General features: G+C 48.5%; 1 protein-coding gene across 2 annotated transcripts in view; it reads right to left on the bottom strand.

The window, feature by feature from the left end:
• Nucleotides 1-22,743, bottom strand: part of NPHS1 (NPHS1 adhesion molecule, nephrin) — a 526,308-nt gene that overhangs the window by 386,873 nt on the left and 116,692 nt on the right. The window contains exon 1 of one of the 2 annotated variants that reach the window (XM_085615944.1): nt 9,995-10,114. The exons of the other annotated variant lie outside the window; for it this stretch is intronic. The gene's annotated coding sequence lies outside the window, so the exon portion shown is untranslated. Of the gene's footprint in view, nt 1-9,994; nt 10,115-22,743 lie in introns of those variants that run through there. 2 annotated transcript variants of the gene reach the window in all.

The raw sequence follows: 22,743 nt of genomic DNA, 5'->3' as shown, positions 1-22,743 counted from the left end.
AATTGTGTTTTGAGACTGATTGTAGCTCTCCTGAGCTCAGAGTGTGTTAAACTCCGTTCTTCCTTTTTACTTGCACTTTCCTGAGGCCAGTTTTTGTCTTAGCGGCCACCTTGTTGTGCCGTTTGACTTCGGCGGTTAGCGTTCTAGTCTCTGCACGCTACATGCTGCCCTGGGTAACGTTATTTAATGGCCTTAACTCGAACGCACAGCGGGCGCGCCAGCGGCGCGCCAAAGGCAAGCCCGTCTGCGCCAAAGGCAAGCCCGTCTGCGCCCGTCCGCACCGAGTCAGCGGCCAGGGCCAATCATGCTGCCCGAATAGGGCCCTCTGTTGATAACTGGTTGCAATTACAGGGGGAGTTATTGAAGTCTCTTCGGCCTCCCCTGTGTCATTCACAGGGAGGTCTTTCCTTGATCCCTCAGTTGGACTCTGTGTGTCCTGAGTGTGGGTTTACATTGATGCCGGCCTGGCCTCCTGACCAGCAGTCCAAGGGAGCTGTAAAGACCTTTCGTATTAGTGCGGCCCTTATTAACGCTAGATCTTTAAGGAAGCACCATATGGATGTGTTTGATCTGGTCGTTGACAATGCCTTGGATTTGTTGTTTGTCACTGAGACTTGGTTGGATTTTGCTTCCAATCCCACGGTGGTGCTAGTAACACCGGCAGGCTATAAGCTCTATCGCGTGGTCCGCCCAGCTGGAAGAGGGGGTGGTCTGGCTATTTTGTATAAGGAAGGCTGGGTGTTACATGGTGAGGCCTCCGCCGTATGGGGTGAGTGTGAGGCGCTGGACTTTAGTATACAGTTCTCACCTCACTTCACTCTAGGGGGCTCCTTTATTTATCGTCCTCCCGGTCCCGCTGAGGCTTTTCTCAAATCTTGTGGGGATGCGGTGGTAGAGCGAGCATTACCCTTCTCTCGCTACCTGGTTTTGGGTGATGTTAATCTTCATCTCGACCAACCTGAAACAGGAGACTCGGCTGATTTCCTTAGTTCCCTTCATTTGGCTCATCTCTCTCAATGGGTCTCCCATCCTACCCATCTGGGGGGCCATATTTTAGACCCTGTGTGCTCTAATTTCCCTTATTCAGGTGGCTAAGCCTTTGCCGGTATCTTGGTCTGATCATTTTCTTGTCTGTTTTTCTTAGGATAATACTCAGCAGGCTAGACAGGTCGACTGCCATCATCCACCAATTTTTAGAAAAATTGACCCTACTCAGTTTTCCATCGCTTTGGCCGCGTCTCGGCCTACTCTCCAGGAAGATCTCGAGGGTAATCTGTCCAACTTTACTGATTGGATTTCTGCCTCTGTGTCGGCTCTTTCCGCACCTGGCCGGCCCAAGTTGGCCAGAGATTCTCCCTCTAAACCATGGTTTACCCTGGAATTGAAAGCCTTGAAACACGAGTGTAAAGTACTGGAACAGGCATGGCGTGCTAGCAACTATCCCAGCAAAATTTTTACTTAGAGCCAAACAAAAAAGCTACTACACCACTATAGCAGCCGCCAAAAGTTGCTATTTTTCTCTACGGATTGATCAGGCCAACAATAACTCTAAATAAATATTTTCTGTTGTGCAAAGCTTTATGTCCCCGAGTGCCCAAGCTCGAGCTTCACCAGTCTCAGAAACTTGGTGCAACACTCTTGCAAAGTTTTTCTTGGATAAGATCTGCTCTATGCAAGCCAGCTTCACTCTATGTACTTCGGCTTTCTCGGGCTGTTTGTCGGGCTGGCTGGCCGCCACTCCTACTAACACTCTGTCTATTTTTGAGCCTGAGCCAGATTGCTCGCTTAAAATTCTTAAGTCGGGTTCTCCGACCGACCCCTGTGCCGCTAGACTTTTGGCTGCAGTTGCGGACATGATTAATCCCGAAGTCCTTAATATGTCCTTGTTGGAGGGTCGGGTTCCTTTATCTTGGAAGCAGGCTCAAATCCTTCCCCTTCTTATGAAGCCGTCCTTCGACCCAATGATACCGGGAAACTATCGCTATCACTGCTTCCAAGCTTGGCTAAGGTTTGTGAGAAGGTCGTCACCAAGCAATTGACTAATTTTTTTGAGGGATCAGGCCTGTTGCATCCGGCTCAATCGGGATTCCGTGCTTCGTTCAGCACAGAGTCTGCTTTGCTGGAGGTGACAGAGCCAATTTGCCGGTGTCTGGACGCCGGCGGGAGAGCGGCTTTGGTTATGCTCGATCTGTCGGCGGCATTCAACACTGTACCACACTCTTTGCTTCAGGATCACCTTTCAGAGATTGGGATATCTGGCTTTGTCTGGCATTGGGTTAAATCTTTTTTGGAAAACCGCTCACAGCAGATCTGGTTACCACCTTGTGTTTCAGAGCCACAGCGGATAGCTACAGGTGTCCCTCAAGGGTCATCCCTTAGTCCCCTTCTTTTTAACATCTATGTGACTCCGCTGATTTATTTAGCGGAGTCACTAGGGGCTAAGGTGATGGCCTATGCTGATGATACCCAGCTCCTGTTTTCTTGGGATAGGGCAGTGGACTCAGTCCTTGCAGCACAACATTGCCTTTCTTCGGTCTTTGGCTGGCTTGCTCAGGCACAGTTAAAATGTAATGAGGAGAAATCAGAGGTTCTCTTGTATGGTGCTTTTCCAGCTAACTTCCAAGAGATGTTATGGCCTCCTGGCTTCCCCATGCCTAATGCTATGGGTATGGCTGCAAACAATCTGGGGGTCTGGTACAACAAGAATCTTTCCTTCTCCATTCAGGTTAAAAAGCTGTCAGGGACCTGTTTCGGCACATTAAAAGCCTTTAGGAAGTTCCTGCCTTTCCTCTCTAGACCTGCCAAAGAAACGGTTGTCTGTGCTTTAATTTTGTCTCGCTTGGATTATGCCAATGCACTCTATGCCGGCATCCCTGGCTACCTCCTGAACAAATTGCAGGTCATTCAGAACGCGGCTGCTAGACTCCTGGAGGGTATATCTTGCAGGTGTAGTGTGCGCACCTACTTGCGCTGTTTGCATTGGCTTCCAGAGGAGGCACGAATTAAATTCAAAACCCTGGTGATCGCCCATAGGGCCCTATATGGTCAGGGTCCTTCCTACCTCCAGAAGAGGTGTGTTTTTATAAACCGGCGAGAGAGCTGCGTTCATCTTCTCAGCTGCTGATGCTGACCCCTAGATTCAAACGCCAGAGGCTGGGCGGGAGCTACTTCGTGCGCAATGCTGCTTTGGCATGAAACGCTCTACCCCTGACTCTACGCAGTATTCAAGACTCTTTGCTCTTTAAAAAAAAGCAAAAGACGTTCCTGTTTGAATAGTGCTTGGGTCAGTGGTTCCTTTCCTTGAGTTCGCGCCGGGACACTCTGCTGAGTATCTGTGCTCGGTACAAATGGATATAACATAACAAGATGGATCCTATTGTCCCACCCAAAAACAGACCCCTGTGCCTGTGGTTGGAAGATGGATCCTAGAGTCCTACCCCTTGGAGGACCTATGGGGCTGTAGGTGGAAGAGGAATCCTAGTGTCCCACCCCAAGACACACCTCTGGAACCACTGGGTCTGTGGTTGGAAGATGGATCCTTATGTTCCACCCCAAAACAGACCTGTTGGTCTGTGGTTGAAAGATGGATACTAGTATCCCACCCCGAAGAGGATCTTTGGGTCTGTGGGTGGGACATGGATCCTAGTGTCCCATTGGAGGAGGACCTCTGGGTCTGTGGTTGGAAAATGGATCCTTGTGTCTCACCCTAGGACAGACCTCTGGGTCTGTGGGTGGAAGATTGATCATAGTGTTTCACCCCAGGACAGACCTCTGGGTCTGTAGGCGGAAGAGGGTTCCTAGTGTTTCACCCCACAGAACACTTCTGGTTTGTTGGTAGAAAAGAGAATCTAGACTCTTTCTACATGGAACCCGCCCGCTCTACCCACTGTCCTCTCCTTTTGGCTTCTGTTGTTATCTCTAGGCTGACTGCACAGAACCCTTTCGTCCTTGTCCACCCTCTCCTCACCTGCAATAACACACCTGTGGCAGACTCATTGACAATGGACGGCCCTCAGGGTCTCTCTTTTTGATCTCCTCCAAAACTGAGGTCCTTTCCTTTCGCTTGTCCTCTGCATCCACCCCTCTGACTGGTTCATCTTGGCTTTCTGCTCTGTAGGAAATCTTGGAGTTTTCTTTATGTATATGAAATTAATTATCATGCCTCAGCCACAGCACCAAAATACCACGTTTAAAAGAAAAATGCATGCATTGTTCCTGCTCCACATCACCAAGCACTGATTGATTCACTGGTACTTAGTAAGATAGACTTCTGCGAAGGCCGCCAGTACTACATTCAACCTGCCCAGACACACACCCACCGCTTCATTCCCCGAAGCAGGGGGGCTCTCAGAAAAAGACAGGGAGGTCAACAAAAGGTGTCAATAGCATGCACAGTCGCCCACGGTCCACCCTCCTCTGCCTTCCTGCCTCCAATGCACACCTTCCACAACCTGCTGCTCACATCCAAGCTAGGTTGTCCTGCATCCAGAGTCCAGTATCTCCTGCCACAAGGCCCCCATCAGTGGGGCAGTCCGCCCACTGACCGCCAGGCCCTTCCCACACTCAGTGTGTTGAGAACTCCATCCCCCACGAGACTGGATGAAAATAACAAGTCATGGACCAAAATGCACTAAAACTGTTTGTAGATCGCCCAGGATACTGAGATGGTAGATAGATAGATAGATAGATAGATAGATAGATAGATAGATAGATAGATAGATAGATAGATAGATAGATAGATAGATAGATAGATAGATAGATAGATAGACAGACAGACAGACAGACAGACAGACAGACAGACAGACAGACAGACAGACAGACAGACAGACAGACAGACAGACAGACAGATAGATAGATAGATAATGTTAGTGCCCCTGGGTGGAGGCATAATACCAGTGGCAATTTACAAGTAGGACATTAAAGGATAGACGGACCCAGGGTCTCACTGAAAGAGGCACATGTTGCCTCTGGGCAGATGGATGCTCCTTGAATCCGACTGAAAGCAGTCAGGTTTACTCCCGGGTGCAAAAGCCATAGCAGCCACACAGTGAAGGGGCAATATGGCCCTTGGGTGGAAGGACTGTCGGGTGTCATACTGAAGGAGGCCATGTTTGCCCCTAGGTAACCCACGGAAAGAGGTCATTATAGCCTCTGGGATGTCGGTGGAAGGGCGACCCCAGAATCCTATTCACAGACGTCCTTGGGCCAGGGAGTCCATGGAAGGTCTGTGGGGGTCTTGGGGCACATGGATTGATTGACGGCCCTGTCATCCTATCCATGGAGGTATCTGGAATCTGGACCCCAGGTGGATGGACGGTCTGTGGATGTCTTTGAGCCTCTGCATGGACGGTCTGTTGAGGCCTTTGGGCCTCTGTCTGCATGGACGGTCTGTGGAGGTCTTTGGGCCTCTGTCTGCATGGACGGACTGTGAAGGTCTTTGGGCCTCTGTCAGCATGGATGGTCTGTGGAGGTATTTGGGCCTCTGTCTGCATGGACGGTCTGTGGGGATCTTGGGGCCTCTGTCTGCATGGACGGTCTGTGGAGATCTTTGGGCCTCTGTCTGCATGGACGGTCTGTGGACGTCTTTGGGCCTCTGTCTGCATGGACGGTCTGTGGGGATCTTGGGGCCTCTGTCTGGATGGAAGGTCTGTGGATGTCTTTATGCCTCTGTCTGCATGGACGGTCTGTGGAGGTCTTTGGGCCTCTGTCTGCATGGACGGTCTGTGGATGTCTTTGAGCCTCTGTCTGCATGGACGGTCTGTGGAGGTCTTTTGGCCTCTGTCTGCATGGACGGTCTGTGGGAGTCCTGGGGCCTCAGTCTGCATGGACGGTCTGTAGAGGTCTTTGGGCCGGTGTCTGCATGGACGGTCTGTGGGGATCTTGGGCCCTCTGCATGGACGGTCTGTGGAGGTCTTTGGGCCTCTGTCTGAATGGACAGTCTGTGGAGGTCTTTGGGCCGCTGGCTGCATGGACGGTCTGTGGATGTCTTTGGGCCTCTGTCTGCATGGACGGTATGTGGACGTCTTTGGGCCTCTGTCTGCATGGACGGGCTGTGGATGTCTTTGGGCCTCTGGGTGCATGGACGGTCTGTGGAGGTCTTTGGGCCTCTGTCTGCATAGACGGTCTGTGGAGGTCTTTGGGCCTCTGTCTAGAATGGCGGTCTGTAGAGGTCTTTGGGCCTCTGTCTGCATGGACGGTCTGTGGAGGCCTTTCGGCTTCTGTCTGCATTGACGGTCTGTGGATGTCTTTATGCATCTGTCTGCATGGACGATCTGTGGGGGTCTTTGGACCTCTGTCTGCATTGACGGTCTGTGGAGGTCTTGAGGCCTCTGTCTGCATGGACGGTCTGTGGGGGTCTTTGGGCCTCTGTCTGCATGGACAGTCTGTGGAGGTCTTGGGGCCTCTGTCTGCATGGACGGTCTTTGGAGGTCTTTGGGCCTCTGTCTGCATGGACGGTCTGTGGAGGTCTTTGGGCCTCTGTCTGCATGGACGGTCTGTGGTGGTCTTAGGGCACATGGATTGATTGAGGGCCCTGTGGTCTCATCCATGGAGGTGTCTGGACCCCGGTTGATGGACGGTCATGGCAGAGGGCTTTAGCTCTTATAATGATGCATCATACCGGGCAGAAAACCACCCGTAAACTGGGCGTGGCAGATCAGCGCGGGCTGCAAGTCAGAGTTCAATCAGACAAAAACATACGTATGGGGCGCGAAGTATTTCTCGATGCCGAATACCGAGTCTCCTTAGACATGAGCCCTCCTCAAACTTCATTCAACCTTCACTTCACTCTTCCTGACGGTGTCTCTCTCTCTTAGAGTCCTGGCCATTATAAGTAAGAGCTCGAGCTCGGCTTGAACCAGGTGCCCGGCTGTTACTTAGCTCTAGGCAGTGGTCGAAGTGGGGGAAAAAAAGTAGGGTAACTGTGGGCGGAGAATCAGAGGGCGGGAATAACCCAAGGATGGGGTCAGTGGGCGGAGTCAGAGGAGTGGCCAGGATTTGCAAAACATCCCAATCTTTACTATTTGTTTGGCATTTCACTGACCAGTTACAGCTTATTATGTTATATAATTCAACCAATGGATACACATGATTATTTAACAATTAATATGAGTTATTGACATTAAAATAAATTCACAAAGTGGGATATGTTTCTAATCACAGAATGTGCTTAAAAGTGGAAGCACAAGCCATTTGTTTCCGAGCCATGGATTTTCTGTTGTCAGCAATATACACAGAGACAATCAATTTTACGTGTGTAAATCACTGTATAGGAAATGTTACACAAGACAAAGGACTACAAGGTGTAGAAGTCACATGACAACCATATTAGTAGGCAGTATAGTTTAATAGTGATTGATCTGGAGAAACACAAACTCAGAATTTAAAACTTAATAATCATTTTTGATTTCTATCCAAATGAACATTTTTTGCAACATTAGGCTAATTAAAGGCTTAGGGGAAAAACCATAAAGCTCTAGTTTATACCTTGCAGTTTGTATGCAGCTCTTAGATGAAAGTTAATAGCTCACTGTTCTTTGTTAGGATTTTAACTTATAAAGTGCAAGTAGCAAAAGGATATTACTGACAAAAGCAGTAACTGACTGACCTATTTACAATATGTGCACTTTGTGATGGGCATGGTACATTTTCTTTGCAGTAGGCACATTAACCCTCTGCGCTATCTATCCATAAGTCAAAACTTCCACTAGACAAAACTCCGATCTCGCTCTAGGAAGAAGTTTATTCACCGGAGTTATCATGAAATTTGTATTATTGCCGAAAATTGCTGTAGGCCAGGAAGGAGGCAGCAAGTGCTTTTAAAACCATAATTTACAACGCCCCCACTCAAAGTCAGCACCCGTTGCAGTCACACCGGTCGCACCGCCCTAGAGCCAGCTCTTCTCAGGGGTCCTGTGACCTCAGTGACAGTCACTGTTGCTCTAGGGTCTGCTACTTTGTAGGCCTGCCTGCAAGACTGGAGGTGAACCTCAGTATGGATTGTGGTGGGCAAGCCTTCAAGGTGAACCCACACTTGCCACCTCTAGGGTCCACCTGCTGGTGCTAAGACACCGGGGCTTTTCCGGTTTTGCGGGGCCTTTTAAGGTCTAGCGTGGGAATGGGCTCCCTCAGGAGAGTGGTCTGGGGGACTGTTCATGAAGGCTGAACCTGGTTCCCTAGTTCGAAATTCGGCAGCTCTGCCCCCAGTGCTACATCCGCTCCCTCACTGAACACCATACTGCCCCACTGAGAGAAATTCACACTGCCTTCAACTACAATCCTATTTGACCTGCTATAAACAACTGGATGCGACTCAATTCAAATTACGCACTCGGCAAGAGCAATATGCTGCCTAAAGGAAAAAGTAACAACATCCTGGAAAAAGTAAACACTCATAGGGAATGAAAGATTAAATAAAGCATGTGAAATGTAAGCAGGAACACATGGTGAACTTAACGCTTTTACAGTCATTATGCAGAAATCAACAAGTATTTTTGCCTGAAAACTACAGGGCCCAAAAAGGACCCATTAATGTCCATATGCTTACAAAACGTAAGCAGTATGGTTTAAAAAGACCACATTCGTGAACACAAAGCCGCCGTACACATTTTGTTTTCCAATCCACTCATCAACCAGGTATTGCAGTACCTCCAGGTTTGGCGCACTTTCCCACCGGGGGAAAACAGCGCTTCACTGGCAAACTCTGTAAAGTGAGTTAATGTTTTGGGGGTTTGAATAAAACCAATCTGGCCACTTTAAGAACACTCTGTTTTGCTTTATTTATTGATTTTGCATATTATGAACCTTTTATTTCCGAGGCTGCACTTTGGAATAGAAAAATGTCAAAACGGCATTTCCAGCAAAAGTTGTTTTCTTTTTTGCATCCATTTCACAGGCGAACAAATGAACGACAGGAAGAAAGAGGGGGTGAGAACCATTTCTTGTCGTGGTTTTCTTTAAGCCAGGAGGAGTTAGACAGACAGAGAGGGAATAAGGGTAAGAAAGAGGGGGGGGGGGGGCAGCTGCCAACGGCAGAGCAGAAGCGGTCACCTTCCTTGTCTCGTCTGGGCAGGAAGCAAGAGAAGGAGTCCTTTTCCTTCCCTGCTCCCCGCCCGTCCCCGAACAGCCACTAATGCCGAGCCTTCTTTAAGGCCGTGGATATTTTTAATGTCCCGGGACGCATGTTCAAAATAAAAAAGTTGGGGAACGAACTCTATAGAATTAAAGAAGTAGGGGCAGGCCGTGCCCTGCCGATCCCGCCCACTTCGACCACTGGCTCTAGGTCCTACTGGAGCCACGAGCCCAAAACCAGCTGTACTTTCACGTAGCTTCTACGTGTCACCCACGCTCTAACCTGATGCGCCAAACACCAAAGACAGCGCATTAACATTTAATGTGAAAAGAAGAGACAAAGAGAAACCAATTTAGCGGCTGAATTGCACCGAGTGAACCAGAAAACCTGGTATCAACACCGGCTTCCTTGCTTGACTGGATTGTGTGATCCTAGGCAAATAGTTTATTTGACTAACCCTCCTTTTCTTCATTATCAGGTATGAGAGCAGTAATTGTACAAAAACATCCTCTCTTTGCTTTAGTCGACTTTAATAGTGCCCCAGCTATAATAAGAAACTAGGCCACGTGCGTGTGACCTCTAAGGTGCCTCTCAGTTCACTAGCGCCAATGTCGTCAGGGCAGGGGATTGCAGGAGGGTATCTAAATTCATGTTTAAAAACTGTCACTTTTAATAAGAACCTCACATTGTAGTGATATAATGTGATGTGCATGTTAAAGAAATATACTTTTATTCAATTTCCAGGAACCGTTATCATATGTTACACGATGTTTGCTCCATGAGTTACACATCAAACCCTTGGACTCGGATCATGCACGGGCTTTTGGAGTCCAGCCAGACGCTTGGTTCTCCCAGATTGACTTGTTGGCTCGCCCACCACTAACATCATCCCATCTACACTTGCCTCGACCTCCCCGCACTCACCTGCCCCCGGCGCTCTGCCTCACGCCGGGCTCTGCTCCACCACCCTCTGGCCTCCCTGGTGCTCAGCCGGACAGGCGGCGCTCTCCGCAGTGCAGCGTCTCTGGGTGCCCAGGATCACAGTGTGATCAGAGAGAAAACACGATTCCAAGGCAGAGCTGGGGTCAGACCCTGGATAGGTCCACCCTCCGCACCAGCGTAATCCCCCCCTCCCCCCCCCCCCCCAACAGGCTCAGCTGGGAACAGCTGGGAAAACATGGGGGAGCGATATGAGAAGAACGGCTCTTAATTATCTGTCATTTTTTTAATAAACCTTTTGTTTTGCTTTAACCATTTCGAGCGTGCGTACCCCCGGCCTACGACTCCCACGGGTCACGAAGGCCTGACAGAGCGGCGAGCGCAGCCCAGAGCAGGGAGCGTTTGGCTTTTACCACACATATGTGGTGTGGGGAAGATAGTAACTCACAAGGCATCTTTTCAGAAAGGACCTCCTATGAACCTTTTGGCAGGACTTATATGTTTGTCTCTGGCACCGGAAGTACTCTCTGCCAGTGCTTCCTTTAACATGTGCAGTAAGAGTCAATCTTAGCGCCTTGGAGTCAGCCAAGATTGAACAGCGCGGGAGGCGTGCAGGGAGAGTTAAACATGAGGAGCGGCAGTGACATCTGAGAGATGTGAGGAGAGCCGGAGCCCCCCCATGGATATATGAGGAGAGACAGGGGCCCTTAGAGATGTGAGGTGAGGTAGGGGCCCTTAGAGATGTGAGGGGAGACAGGGGCCCTTAGAGATGTGAGGAGAGACAGGGGCCCCTAGAAATGTGAGGGGAGACAGGGGCCCTTAGAGATGTGAGGTGAGACAGGGGCCCTTAGAGGTGTGAGGAGAGACAGGGGCCCCTAGAGATGTGAGGGGAGACAGGGGCCCTTAGATATGTGAGAAGAGACATGGGCCCTTAGAGATGTGAGGGGAGGCAGGGGCCCCTAGAGATGTGAGGAGAGACAGGGGCCCCTAGAGATGTGAGGAGAGACAGAGGCCTTTAGAGATGTGAGGGGAGTCAGGGGCCCCTAGAGATGTGAGGGGAGACTGGGCCCCCTAGAGATGTGAGGGGAGACAGGGGCCCTTAGAGATGTGAGGAGAGACAGGGGCCACTAGAAATGTGAGGGGAGACAGGGGCCCTTAGAGATGTGAGGTGAGACAGGGGCCCTTAGAGATGTTAGGGGAGACAGGGGCCCTTAGAGATGGGAGGTGAGACAGGGGCCCCTAGAAATGTGAGGGGAGACAGGGGCCCTTAGAGATGTGAGGTGAGACAGGGGCCCATAGAAATGTGAGGGGAGACAGGGACCCTTAGAGATGTGAGGTGAGACAGGGGCCCTTAGAGATGTGAGAAGAGACAGGGGCCCCAAGAAATGTGAGGGGAGACAGGGGCCCTTAGAGATGTGAGGTGAGACAGGGGCCCCTAGAAATGTGAGGGGAGACAGGGGCCCTTAGAGATGTGAGGTGAGACAGGGGCCCTTAGAGATGTGAGGAGAGACAGGGGCCCCTAGAGATGTGAGGGGAGACGGGCCCTTAGAGATGTGAGGGGAGACAGGGGCCCTTCGAGATGTGAGGGGAGACAGGGGCCCTTCGAGATGTGAGGGGAGACATGGGCCCTTAGAGATGTGAGGGGAGGCAGGGGCCCCTAGAGATGTGAGGAGAGACAGGGGCCCCTAGGGATGTGAGGAGAGACAGAGGCCTTTAGAGATGTGAGGGGAGACAGGGGCCCCTAGAGATGTGAGGGGAGACTGGGGCCCCTAGAGGTGTGAGGGGAGACAGGGGCCCTTAGAGATGTGAGGAGAGACAGGGGCCACTAGAGATGTGAGGAGAGACAGGGGCCCCTAGAGATGTGAGGGGAGACAGGGGCCCCTACAGATGTGAGGGGCTCTTAGAGATATGAGGAGAGACAGGGGCCCTTAGAGATGTGAGGGGAGACAGGGGCACCTAGAGATGTGAGGGGAGACAGGGGCCCCTACAGATGTGAGGGGCTCTTAGAGATGTGAGGAGAGACAGGGGCCCCTAGAGATGTGAGGGGATCTTGGAGGTGTGAGGAGATACAGGGGCACTTAGAGATATGCGGAGAGACAAGGGCCCTTAGAGATGAGAGGAGAGACAGGGGCCCTTAGAGATGTGAGGGGAGACAGGGGCCCCTAGAGATGTTAGGGGAGACTGGGGCCCCTAGAGGTGTGAGGGGAGACAGGGGACCTTAGAGATGTGAGGAGAGACAGGGGCCCCTAGAGATGTGAGGGGAGACAGGGGCCCCTACAGATGTGAGGGGCTCTTAGAGATGTGAGGAGAGACAGGGGCCCCTAGAGATGTGAGGGGAGACAGGGGCCCTACAGATTTGAGGGGCTCTTAGAGATGTGAGGAGAGACAGGAGCCCTTAGAGATGTGAGGGGAGACAGGGGCCCCTAGAGATGTGAGGGGATCTTGGAGGTGTGAGGAGATACAGGGGCGCTTAGAGATATGCGGAGAGACAAGGGCCCTTAGAGATGAGAGGAGAGACAGGGGCCCTTGGAGATGTGAGGGGAGACAGGGGCCCCTACAGATGTGAGGGGCTCTTAGAGATGTGAGGAGAGACAGGGGCCCTTAGAGATGTGAGGGGAGACAGGGGCCCCTAGAGATGTGAGGGGATCTTGGAGGTGTGAGGAGAGACAGGGGCGCTTAGAGATATGCGGAGAGACAAGGGTCCTTAGAGATGAGAGGAGAGACAGGGTCCTCTTAGAGATGTGAGGGGAGACAGGGGCCCCTAGAGATGTGAGGGGCTCTTAGAGATGTGAGGAGAGACAGGGGCCCTTAGAGATGTGAGCGGAGACATGGGTCCCTAGAGATGTGAGGGGATCTTGGAGGTGTGAGGAGAGACAGGGGCGCTTAGCGATATGAGGAGAGACAAGGGCCCTTAGAGATGTGAGGAGAGACAGGGGCTATTAGAAATTTGAGGAGAGACAGGGGCCCTTAGAGATATGAGGAGAGACAGGGACCCCTTGAGATGTGAGGGGCCCTTAGAGATGTGAGTAGAGACATGGGTCCTTAGAGATGTGAGGAGAGACAGGGGGCCTTAGAGATGAGAGAAGAGACAGGGGCCCTTAGAGATGTGAAGGGAGACAGGGGCCCTTATATTTGAAAGAAGCTAGGAGACCCTTAGAGATGTGAGGAAAGAGAGGATCTCCATGAGGATGGGTGAGAGAGACGGGGCCCCCTAGATATGTGGGGAGTGATAGGGACCCTGCGGAAATGCGAGAGGAGCCAAGGGCCCCATAGAAATGTGGCAATGGTAGGGGCCCCTTAAAGATATGAAAGCAGCCATGGGACCCTTAGAGAAGTGAGGAGAGGTAGGGTCCCCATGGGGATGGGTGAGAGAGACGGGCCCCCCCCTAGATATGTGAGAAGTGATAGGGACCTTGCGGGAATGCGAAAGGAGCCAGAGGCCCCTTAGAAATGTGGGAATGGTAGGGGCCCCTTAGAGATATGGAAGCAGCCAGGGGACCCTTGGAGATGTGAGGAGAGGTAGGGTCCTTATAGAGCTAGGAGGAAAGACAGCGGCCCCTTAGCGATGTAAGGAATGGTATGGTACTCATAGCAATGTGAGGACAGCAAGGGGTCCCTTAGAGATGTGAGAAGAGGTGGGGGGTCCCTTTGAGATGAGAGAGCAAACAAACCCCTATAGCTGTGAAGACAGACAGGGGAGGCAAGAACCACTTAGAGATGTGAGGGCAGCCAGGGACTCTTAAAGATGCGAGATAAATATTTGAGGACAGTAAGGGGACCTTTAGAAATGAGGGTCCCTCAGAGATATTATGGCAGCTAAGAGCCTCGTAGAGGTGTGAAAAAAGCCTGAGGTCTCTTAGACATATGACGAGAGGTAGGGGTCCCTTAGAGATGGGAGGAAAACAAAGGGAACCATAGATGTGACAACAGCCAGGGGAGGCAGATATGATGACAGGCAGCAAGATCATATGGATATATATAAATATATATATATATTGTATTGTAATTGCATTTATATAGCGCTTACTACCCCTGACGAGGCGTCTAAGCGCTTTTAGAGGATTAGTGTTGAATTAATATAGTGAAACATGCAAGTAAATTTTAAGTAGTGGATAGGTTAGTCAGTTATTTGGATTCGGAAGGATAGCAGAAGGATAGAAGAGGGGAAAAAAAGGTTTTGTATGTATATAGTGCTTGTTACCCCTGATGGGGTGTTGAAGCACGCTACTCCGGAAACCCATAAAGGATTAGTGCTGAATTAGTATGGTGAAATATGAAAGTAATTTGAGTGGTGGATATTAGTCAGTTGTTTGGAGTGAGAAGGGTAGCGGAGGGATAAAAGGGAAGAAAGGTTTGCATTCATGTAGCACCTGTAACCCCTGATGGGTGTTGAAGCGCTTTTCTCACGAGTAGGACGCTACTCCGGATCCCATAAAGGATTAGTGTTAAAAATTAGTATAGTGAAGTATGAAGTAATTTGAGTGGTGGATATGTTATTCAGTTATTTGGATAGAGAAGGGTAGGTTGCGGGATAGAAGAGGGAAAGAGGTTTGTATTTTTATAGCACTTGCTACCCCTTGATGGGGTTTTGAAGCGCTTTATTGGCGAGTAGCACGCTACTCTGGAACCCAGAAGGATTACTGTTGAATTAATATGGCAAAACATGAAAGTAATTTGAGTGATGGATATGTTAGTCAGTTATTTGGATTGAGAAAGGTTGGGGAGGGGTAGAAAAAGGAAAAAGGTTTGCGTTTATATAGCGCTGGTAACCCTGATGGGGTGTTGAAACGCTTCTTTGGCAAGTAGCACACTACTCTGGAACCCATAAAGGATTAGTGGTGAATTAGTATAGTGGAATATAGAAATTGAGAAGTGAACATGTTAGTCTGTTATTTTGATTGAAAAGGATAGTGGAGGGACAGAAGAGTGAGATTTGTTTTTTAAGGTCATTGCAGTAGGAGGAGGCTTTTGGATGAGTAAAAAGGGGTTTTTGAGGGGAAGAGTCAGAGGGGAGAGTTTATAAAGGTTTGTTTTGGGGGATCGGTATAGTAAAATAGGTGTCAGATGATGCAAGGAGGGGTAGAGTACGAGAGAGTCTAGAAAGGGTTATTTTGGGATCATAGTAGTGGTATGGGGTTTGGGATAAATGAGAGAGTTGATGTAGAGGATATATTGATAGATGTATAGGGTGAGAGATAGGGTAGTGCATTGGAAAGAGTAGTAGAAAGAAGTTTGAGATGAGTCAGAAGGTTGTGCCAGAGGATATATTGAGAGAAGTATAGGCTTAGAAATAGGGTAGTGCATTTGAAATGCTAAATTAGAAGAAAGTGATAAATATATAGATCCATAAGTACATTGAAAGTATATAGATGCATAAAGGAGGTAAGTACATGTAGATTAAAGATATTGATAGAGGCACAGGATGAGAAATAGGGTAGTGCACTGGATATGCATTTTCAGGAGTAAAGTAACAGACACACAGATTCAAGTACATGGAAGGTACATAGATGCACAATGGAAGATAGTACACGTAGACCAAAGATGATTTTTTTTTAATGTATTTATTTATTTACAACAACATAATTATTCTACATGTTTGTACAAAGCAATACACAACGATAGGTACATATCTATAGTGAAAATAAATGCTTATATACAGAGGGATATGCTGTAAATTTCTATTTGCGCATGGTGCTTATGTGGGGAAGAGCCAATTCTTGAGTAGTTTTCTGAAGATAAGGTGGTTGTCGGTGGATCTTATGTTGGGGGGGTAAAGAGTTCCATAGTTTGGCTGCTTCAACAGAGAAGGATGTGCCACCCATGTTTTTAGGTCGAGGACCGTCCGGTCTGCCGAAGGCAGAACCGGAAGTCGGAGATTTAATGTTTTGGAGAAGAGGGGCTTGCACCCGCCCCTCTTCTTCCCTCTTCTCCATTGGCTGGCCTCTTGAATGCTGGCCAGCCATTGGAGAAGAGCTTCGTCACTCCGAACAGGCCCCGTCCTTTTCGGATTCGGGGGCGTGTTTTTTTCAACTTTTCTGATTATCTCCTCCAGCCAATGGCAAGAGGAGAGAAAAGAAAAACACGCCCCCGAATCCGGAAACGCCGCTGCCTTTCTCCGAGGCATTTCTGCTTTGCCTCGGAGAAAGGCGGTGATGGCGTATCAGGCTCTTCAGCCCCTGAGGCCGTGTTGTCAAAACAGGTCTGTGCTGTGTGCTACGAGGCCAACCCACAGGAGTCGATGAGGTGAGCCATGTCTTTAATTTGATCTTTTTATGTTACTGACCAGATCTCAAAGGATTGCAACTTTAAAACCAGGTTTTGTCATTTCTGCGCGTTTTCATTTGTTATATCTCCATCTAACTTTCCGTAGCCTCACTGCGGTTAGTTACTGGCGAGGGGCTCATTAGGAGATAATACTTACTCTGTGCCCCTCACTCCCTCTCTTTCTTAATGTTCCTTCGCTGGGCTGTCGCCCCTCCGCCACCGGCCAACAGTTTCACCTGAAAGTTCACCCCGAAGGGTTGGAAGCATTTACTTCGACTCGTTCGAAAGCGGAGCGCGCCTGCTCAGATTTCCATAACTTCAGCTCCTGCCTCGATCAGCGTGGAATAGTTTGAGACCAAGTTGTGAAATGTTTTTACCACACACAGCAGGCCCTCCAAATATCGCTTAGCACCAGCAGTCACTTACGGCATTGTGGCCTGAACTGGGCATTCGGGGCTGACGATCTCATTTTTAAGTTGCCTAGCTATATGCTCCAGAAAGGCCCTGGGCTGCGAACGTGCGCAAGGGTTTAGCTTGAATTGGAGACACGTAGAAGGCAAAGAACCGTGCTGGTTTCACTTAAGGAATTCTGGGGTAACTACAGATGTGCAGAACCCGCGCCTGTCAGATTGCTGGCACAATGGAACATTTCTCCCGTTTTGCAGTGCAATCTAAAAAATCTAATTGACCCTGCATGTCAGTTCTCTCCAATGGGAAGTCAGTAGGACGTGACCTCAGATGTTCTTAAGGCCCTGTCTAACGCTGCAAAGTACTAAAAAAGTAGGCGTTTAAACTCTATCTGAGCTAATATCTTTCAGGGACCCTTGCTGTTTCTCCATTTACCTTGGTTTTCTTTCAACACTTCCTTAGCCTCCCCATGGTTCCGTGGTTCACCCTATACTCGCTTTTCCTCCTGTCCTAGTCTCCTCCAGTCCCTTAGCCATCGCTCGCTATAGAAACTTATCTCCACTCTTGCATCCTCTCAACTCAAGGTGTTACCCTCGATATTTCCCCTTCTTGATCTCACGCTAGTACCCGTCTCATCTTCTACCATGACCAAAAACCCGGTCTTGTCTCCCCATTACTTACACAAACCTAATGGCTGTAGTTACTCTGTGAACCCCAATCACCTACCATTTACCTCTTGCACCCCCCGCCCCGCTTACAGCCTGCTCTGTTCCTTTTATTTGCTGAATTCATCCCTCAATACCCTCTCCTGAAACTGTTTCTGAATCGTTGTTGTTTTATAATCTGTTGTCTTTCTTGCTGCTAGTCCTATCTATCTAAGGAGCTGATATAAACCCCCTTGTTATTTTCAATCAGTCAAGCAATGTATTTATTGTCATCAGAAAAACAATATAAAATGCCTTACAGATCAAATTTACCATTTCATTGCATAATGAATAATATAAAGCAATACATAAAAACCCTCCATACACAATCCCTTCTATAAAGAATGTATATAATGTGCATAACGGAACTAAAGAATGAAACCAACATACTAATTATAAGCTTTTACAGCTAACTAATAAAACATGATCATCTCTTACTGTATAAAAGGTAACAATTCGTTCTTTTTTTAATTGCCCTTTATCTGCTTTGACATTTTTGCTGTACAATGGTACACTTCAGATAGCTAAATGATTCAGAGCCCACAAGTTAGTAACAGTCGGGTGTTATTCATTGTAAACTTCCCCCCTTGACACAACTTGGGTTACCAATTCCTTAATTAAAGACGTTTTCTACAAAAGTAGGAGAGAACACAATACTCTTATTTAATGTCTTAAAATGATAGTGGAGTCGTTACTTCCTTGTTAATAACCATCCTAAAATCCCTTCTTTGTTGGAAACAAACACTCCCATACAATTCACGGCATGCCGGTCAAATCAAATTAATATTTGACAATATAGAACCTCATCTATTGCACACATATTAGTAGCCGAGACCGGTACTGTATGGGAGTCAAGTATAACAACTTTTACTTCAAAGCAAGCCACCTGACAAAACTATTAGATGTCATGCATTATCGGGGTTACCTCTCTCACGTTATCCGACCAATAGTACACTAGGCCTAGTCTAAGTTACCAAACCCCACCCCAAATACTTGGCTTACAACCATGCCAACATGCATAGAAGAGCCCAAGGATAAAAAAAATACTTATTCATCTATCCTGGAACAGTATAATACTACCCGTAGCATGCCTCGCCTGCTTTAAGCCGACCGCTCCAAACGCTTGATTTTCGGCCATATTACCCATAAAATAGAAGGACACAGGACACCAAGCTAAAATGTATTTGCTTATCTGTCCTTAGACAGAGTGTCAGGCCGTCTAATACAGACTGAGTACCACCATAAAGCTTGAATAAAGAGAGTAACCATTGTTTACAGACCTGGTCAAATTTGGTGGAAAATAGCAAAAAGTGTTTAACAGTGTCTTTTACACCAAAAGTACAGTCACAGCGATCATTACCTTGCCGGTACCTTTCACATCTCACTATGTGTTCCCTAGCTGGAAAAGGTAACCAGTCTAAGTGTTATATGTAAAGAGTGTTTCAGTTCCGGATGACTGAAGTCAAAGTACTTCTCAATCCCCATATCCACTTTGCATTCAAGGTACCTTGCCAATGGGCTACCCTCCTGTACGCTGTATACATGTTCCTCTATTTTAAAGGACCAATGCCTCTCGCAGTCTCGCTCGCGAGATTTAATGATTTCAGTACGGGGCTTGAACCCGCCCCTCTTCTCCATTGGCTGGCTTCCTAAACGGAGGCCAGCCATTGGAGGAGAGGGGCGTCTGTCCGTTTAAGCCCCGTCTTTTCCGGATTCGGGGGCGTGTTTTTTCGATTCTTTCTCTCCTCTGGAATGTAAACATTCCAGCCAATGGCAAGAGGAGAGAAACAAAAACACGCCCCCCAATCCGAAAATGACGCGCTGTTTCTTGGTTACAAAGTCGGCAAGCTACCTTTGCACCACGGGTCACCCACTCTTGCCCTCGCTATCACTCGCCGTCAGGGTGTCCTCGATGAACAGAGGGAACTTCTCCTCGCTGTCCCTGCAGACTGCGACCAGGTGCACCATCTCTCCTGCTTATTGCTGCTGCTCATCCGTTGGCAAGGAGGGGGCGGGGCCGCACTCTTGGGGAGGGTTGTATCGCCTGGGTGTCCATGCGGTGTGCCGGATGTATGCACACAGGCAGGAGGCAGCGAGGAGCAGACACAACATCACCCCGGTGCCTGCAGGGAGCAGCCTTCTCGCTCTGTGCTCGCTGCCAGCGAACGGCGTCATTGCAAACCAAGGGTTGGCGCCCAGACCGGGCTGGCCAGCCTCGGTGTGAGTAGCGCTTTGTGTGCATTCTTGCGTCTTAGAGCTGCCCTCTGCCATGGTTCAGGGTTGGACAGGCTGTTATTGACGGGCGGAGACAGTGGAAAAAGAGAGCGGAGCCCGTCATAGTATTCGCGGGCAGTGTCCTAACAGATTAGAGAGGTCAGATTTATGGCTGGGATGATGTAACAATCCATAGACGCCTTCTTTCGACATGAAAGCATTCAAGCGCTTTATGTGAGCTCCAGTTCGTTCCGTTACACAAGGACGCATTCACTTTTGGAAGGCACGGGGAGATTTAGTGATTTGCCCAGAATCACAGGAAGTTGAGCTCATGCCGTACCTGGCTCCCTAGCGCCAAGGTCAGCAGCTCTGGCCTTTACGCCACATTCCTCCAATGTTTGCAAAATACTCTCATATAGCGAGGATCAGGTCTACCAGCTGTCCGTGCAGTGATTCCGGGCGTGTCACGGTGCTCGTCGGCGGATGACGGATCTCTTTCTCATGTGAAGCGTGAATATTAAGCTGCTCATAGGACGGACTGCGGACTTGGCCCTGCTCTTATCTTCACAGCAAACAGCGGGATCATTTCTGAACTCACCTCACAATAATAACACTCGCACTTCAATATTTGCGGCAGAAGTCGAATGCAGCTTTGTGTGTTCGGGGACGTTTAATGGTCGTAGTGTTTAGTTGCGTAGTTTGTAGGGCGTTGTTTATTTTGCCAACTGTAACGATATCTGCGTAAAATAAAAGAGTAAATAAGCGTACCTTTTTAGAGGTGAGCCATGAAGTTCATCGGGCGAGCAGGTCTGGCTTGTGTCTAGGAGCCAAAGCAAGCATCGTTTATCAAAATATTCGTCATGTTAATAATGCAGCAAACGTCACGTAAAATATGCTAAAGAGTATTTCAGATTAAACCAGGTTAATTCTTGAACGCTTGTTATCACTGCATTAACATCTGTTAAGTCAATGTCAAAGCAATGTCAAGAGCAATACCAATAGCTCTAACTTTGACAATGCCGAGACCATTGCATTGTAAATGCTTGTTTTTCTTGTATCTTGGGATTTTGAGGCGAGATGCCCCTTTAGGGCGTAGGTTCCTTTGTTGAATGTGTTTGGTGATTTTATTCCTGATGAAGAGCGGTCCCATCCCATATATTGCTTTGTGGGTGATGCAAAGTAGCTTGAACGTGGATCTTCTGGCAACTGGTAACCAATGCAGGGCTTTCAAGGCAGGTGAGATGTGGTCTCGCAGTTTGATATGCAAGAGTAGTCTGGCAGATGAGTTCTGAATCCGTTCTAGTCTTTTTATGGTCGTTAAAGGTGATCCGTGGTAGAAGCTATTGGCGTAATCGAATTTGGTCAGAACAAAGGAGATGGTAGCTTGGACCTTGTGTGAAAATCCCAAATGAGGGAAAATTTGTCGCATCGTTTTTATAATAACATAGCTTGATTTTGCTAGTTTGTCCACTTGGGCATTTATCAACAGCTTGGAGTCCATGATTATTCTGAGGTTTCTTACTTCCTTTGATAATTTAGGTGGTGATCCCAGTACATCAGGCCAGGTGGCAAGTGGGTCGTAATGTTTCCAATCGCCACACGTGAGTATTTCCATTTTTGAAGCATTCAATTTGAGATTGCTCCAAGTCATCCACTGATCCACGGCTTTGAGACAACTGAAAATTGGGCATTTTTCAATGTCTTTGGGGCAATCCAGTTGAAGGAGTATTTGCGTGTCATCTGCATAATTATAGCAAGTGAGGGGAAATTGATTGATCAGTACCGGTAATGACTTCATGTAGATGTTGAAAAGCATGGGCGAGATGATAGAACCTTGAGGGACCCCTGCTTTTGTGGAGTATGGTTTGGACGAGAAAGGTGGGGTATGGATGACATTAGTTCTGTTTCGAAGGTAGGACGTGATCCAGTCTAGAGCAGTTCCCTCTATGCCGGCTTCATAGAGTCTGTGTTTCAGAGTGTCTGTGTCAAAGGCAGCCGAGAGGTCCAAGAGGAGTAGCGCAGCAACCCCGCTGCGGTCAACTATATTCTTCAGGTCATCCAAGATGGCAAGGAGGGCAGGTTCAGTGCCTCTTCCTGGACGGAATCCTGTTTGGAAGTCTGAGAGTATGTCATTCTCTTCAATGAATTGTGACATCTGGGCAAACTTTGCTCTTTCTATCAGTTTGCCCAGGAAAGGCCCATTTGTAATGGGTCTGTAGTTGTCAGTGTTCAGCGGGTCCTAAATTGTTTTCTTCAGTAAAGGGCGGATGTGTGATATTTTGTAGCTATTCTGGAAATATTCTGCACACACATGGCGGTTGTCAGTAGGTAGTTATAGTTAGGATGTAGTTTCCATAGGAAGAGCTTTTTTTCATCTGCCAATAACTTTGGTGTCGTTTGATGAATCCTCACAAAATTTTCAAAACTAGTTTGCCACTCACTTCAATTGCTGTCTTGAAAATTTCAGGGTGATTTGTCAAGTGGGCTTGATATAATAAGGGGTCCCAAAACGCGTTTTCCCTATGTTAACTTCCATAGGAACTTTAGACACGGCTACAGCTCGAACTGCTGAACGAAATCACACCATATTTGGCAGAAAGGTAGCTGTTGGTCCGGAAATGGTGTAAATCCGTTCAGTAGTTACTGAGTTATTTAAAAAATTTCTAGTCTTATATAAAGGGACGCGGAGTATCCGCAACCCCATCCGATCTCGTGCTGAGATCTGATTGATTGGTAACACTTCAGACCAGGAAGTGTAGGCAGCCATCTTGTGACTCAGTTAACCGAGCCACAGGGAAAAAACGTTAAAAAAAAAGAAAAGGGGGCAGGGTAGAAACACCCTGACCCCCAGGGCTTCTGGGGGGACCCACATGTATGCCGTAGTGCCCAAATCCATTAAAAAGAAAATAATTGTTGGGAGCAGCGCTGGATGCGCAAATCCCGGTGGAAAAAAACCCACGAAGCGCGCGCTCCAGCGCTTCATTATTAAGGGAACCTCGGATGGGCCAGACCCGGGGGCATTGTATATATAAGTTAAGGAGCGGGGCAAATGAGGCAGCCCTCCTGGGGATTATTATGCCCCGGGGACCACCACCTCATAAAAAGTTAGTGTGGAGGGCCCCTGAAGACCCCCACAGCCCCAGG

This window comes from Triturus cristatus, chromosome 7 (assembly GCF_964204655.1).
Source record: "Triturus cristatus chromosome 7, aTriCri1.1, whole genome shotgun sequence".
Lineage (NCBI taxonomy): Eukaryota > Metazoa > Chordata > Amphibia > Caudata > Salamandridae > Triturus > Triturus cristatus.
The sequence above is the reverse complement of the archived record's forward strand: the minus strand, read 5'-3'. Positions and strand labels throughout refer to the sequence as shown.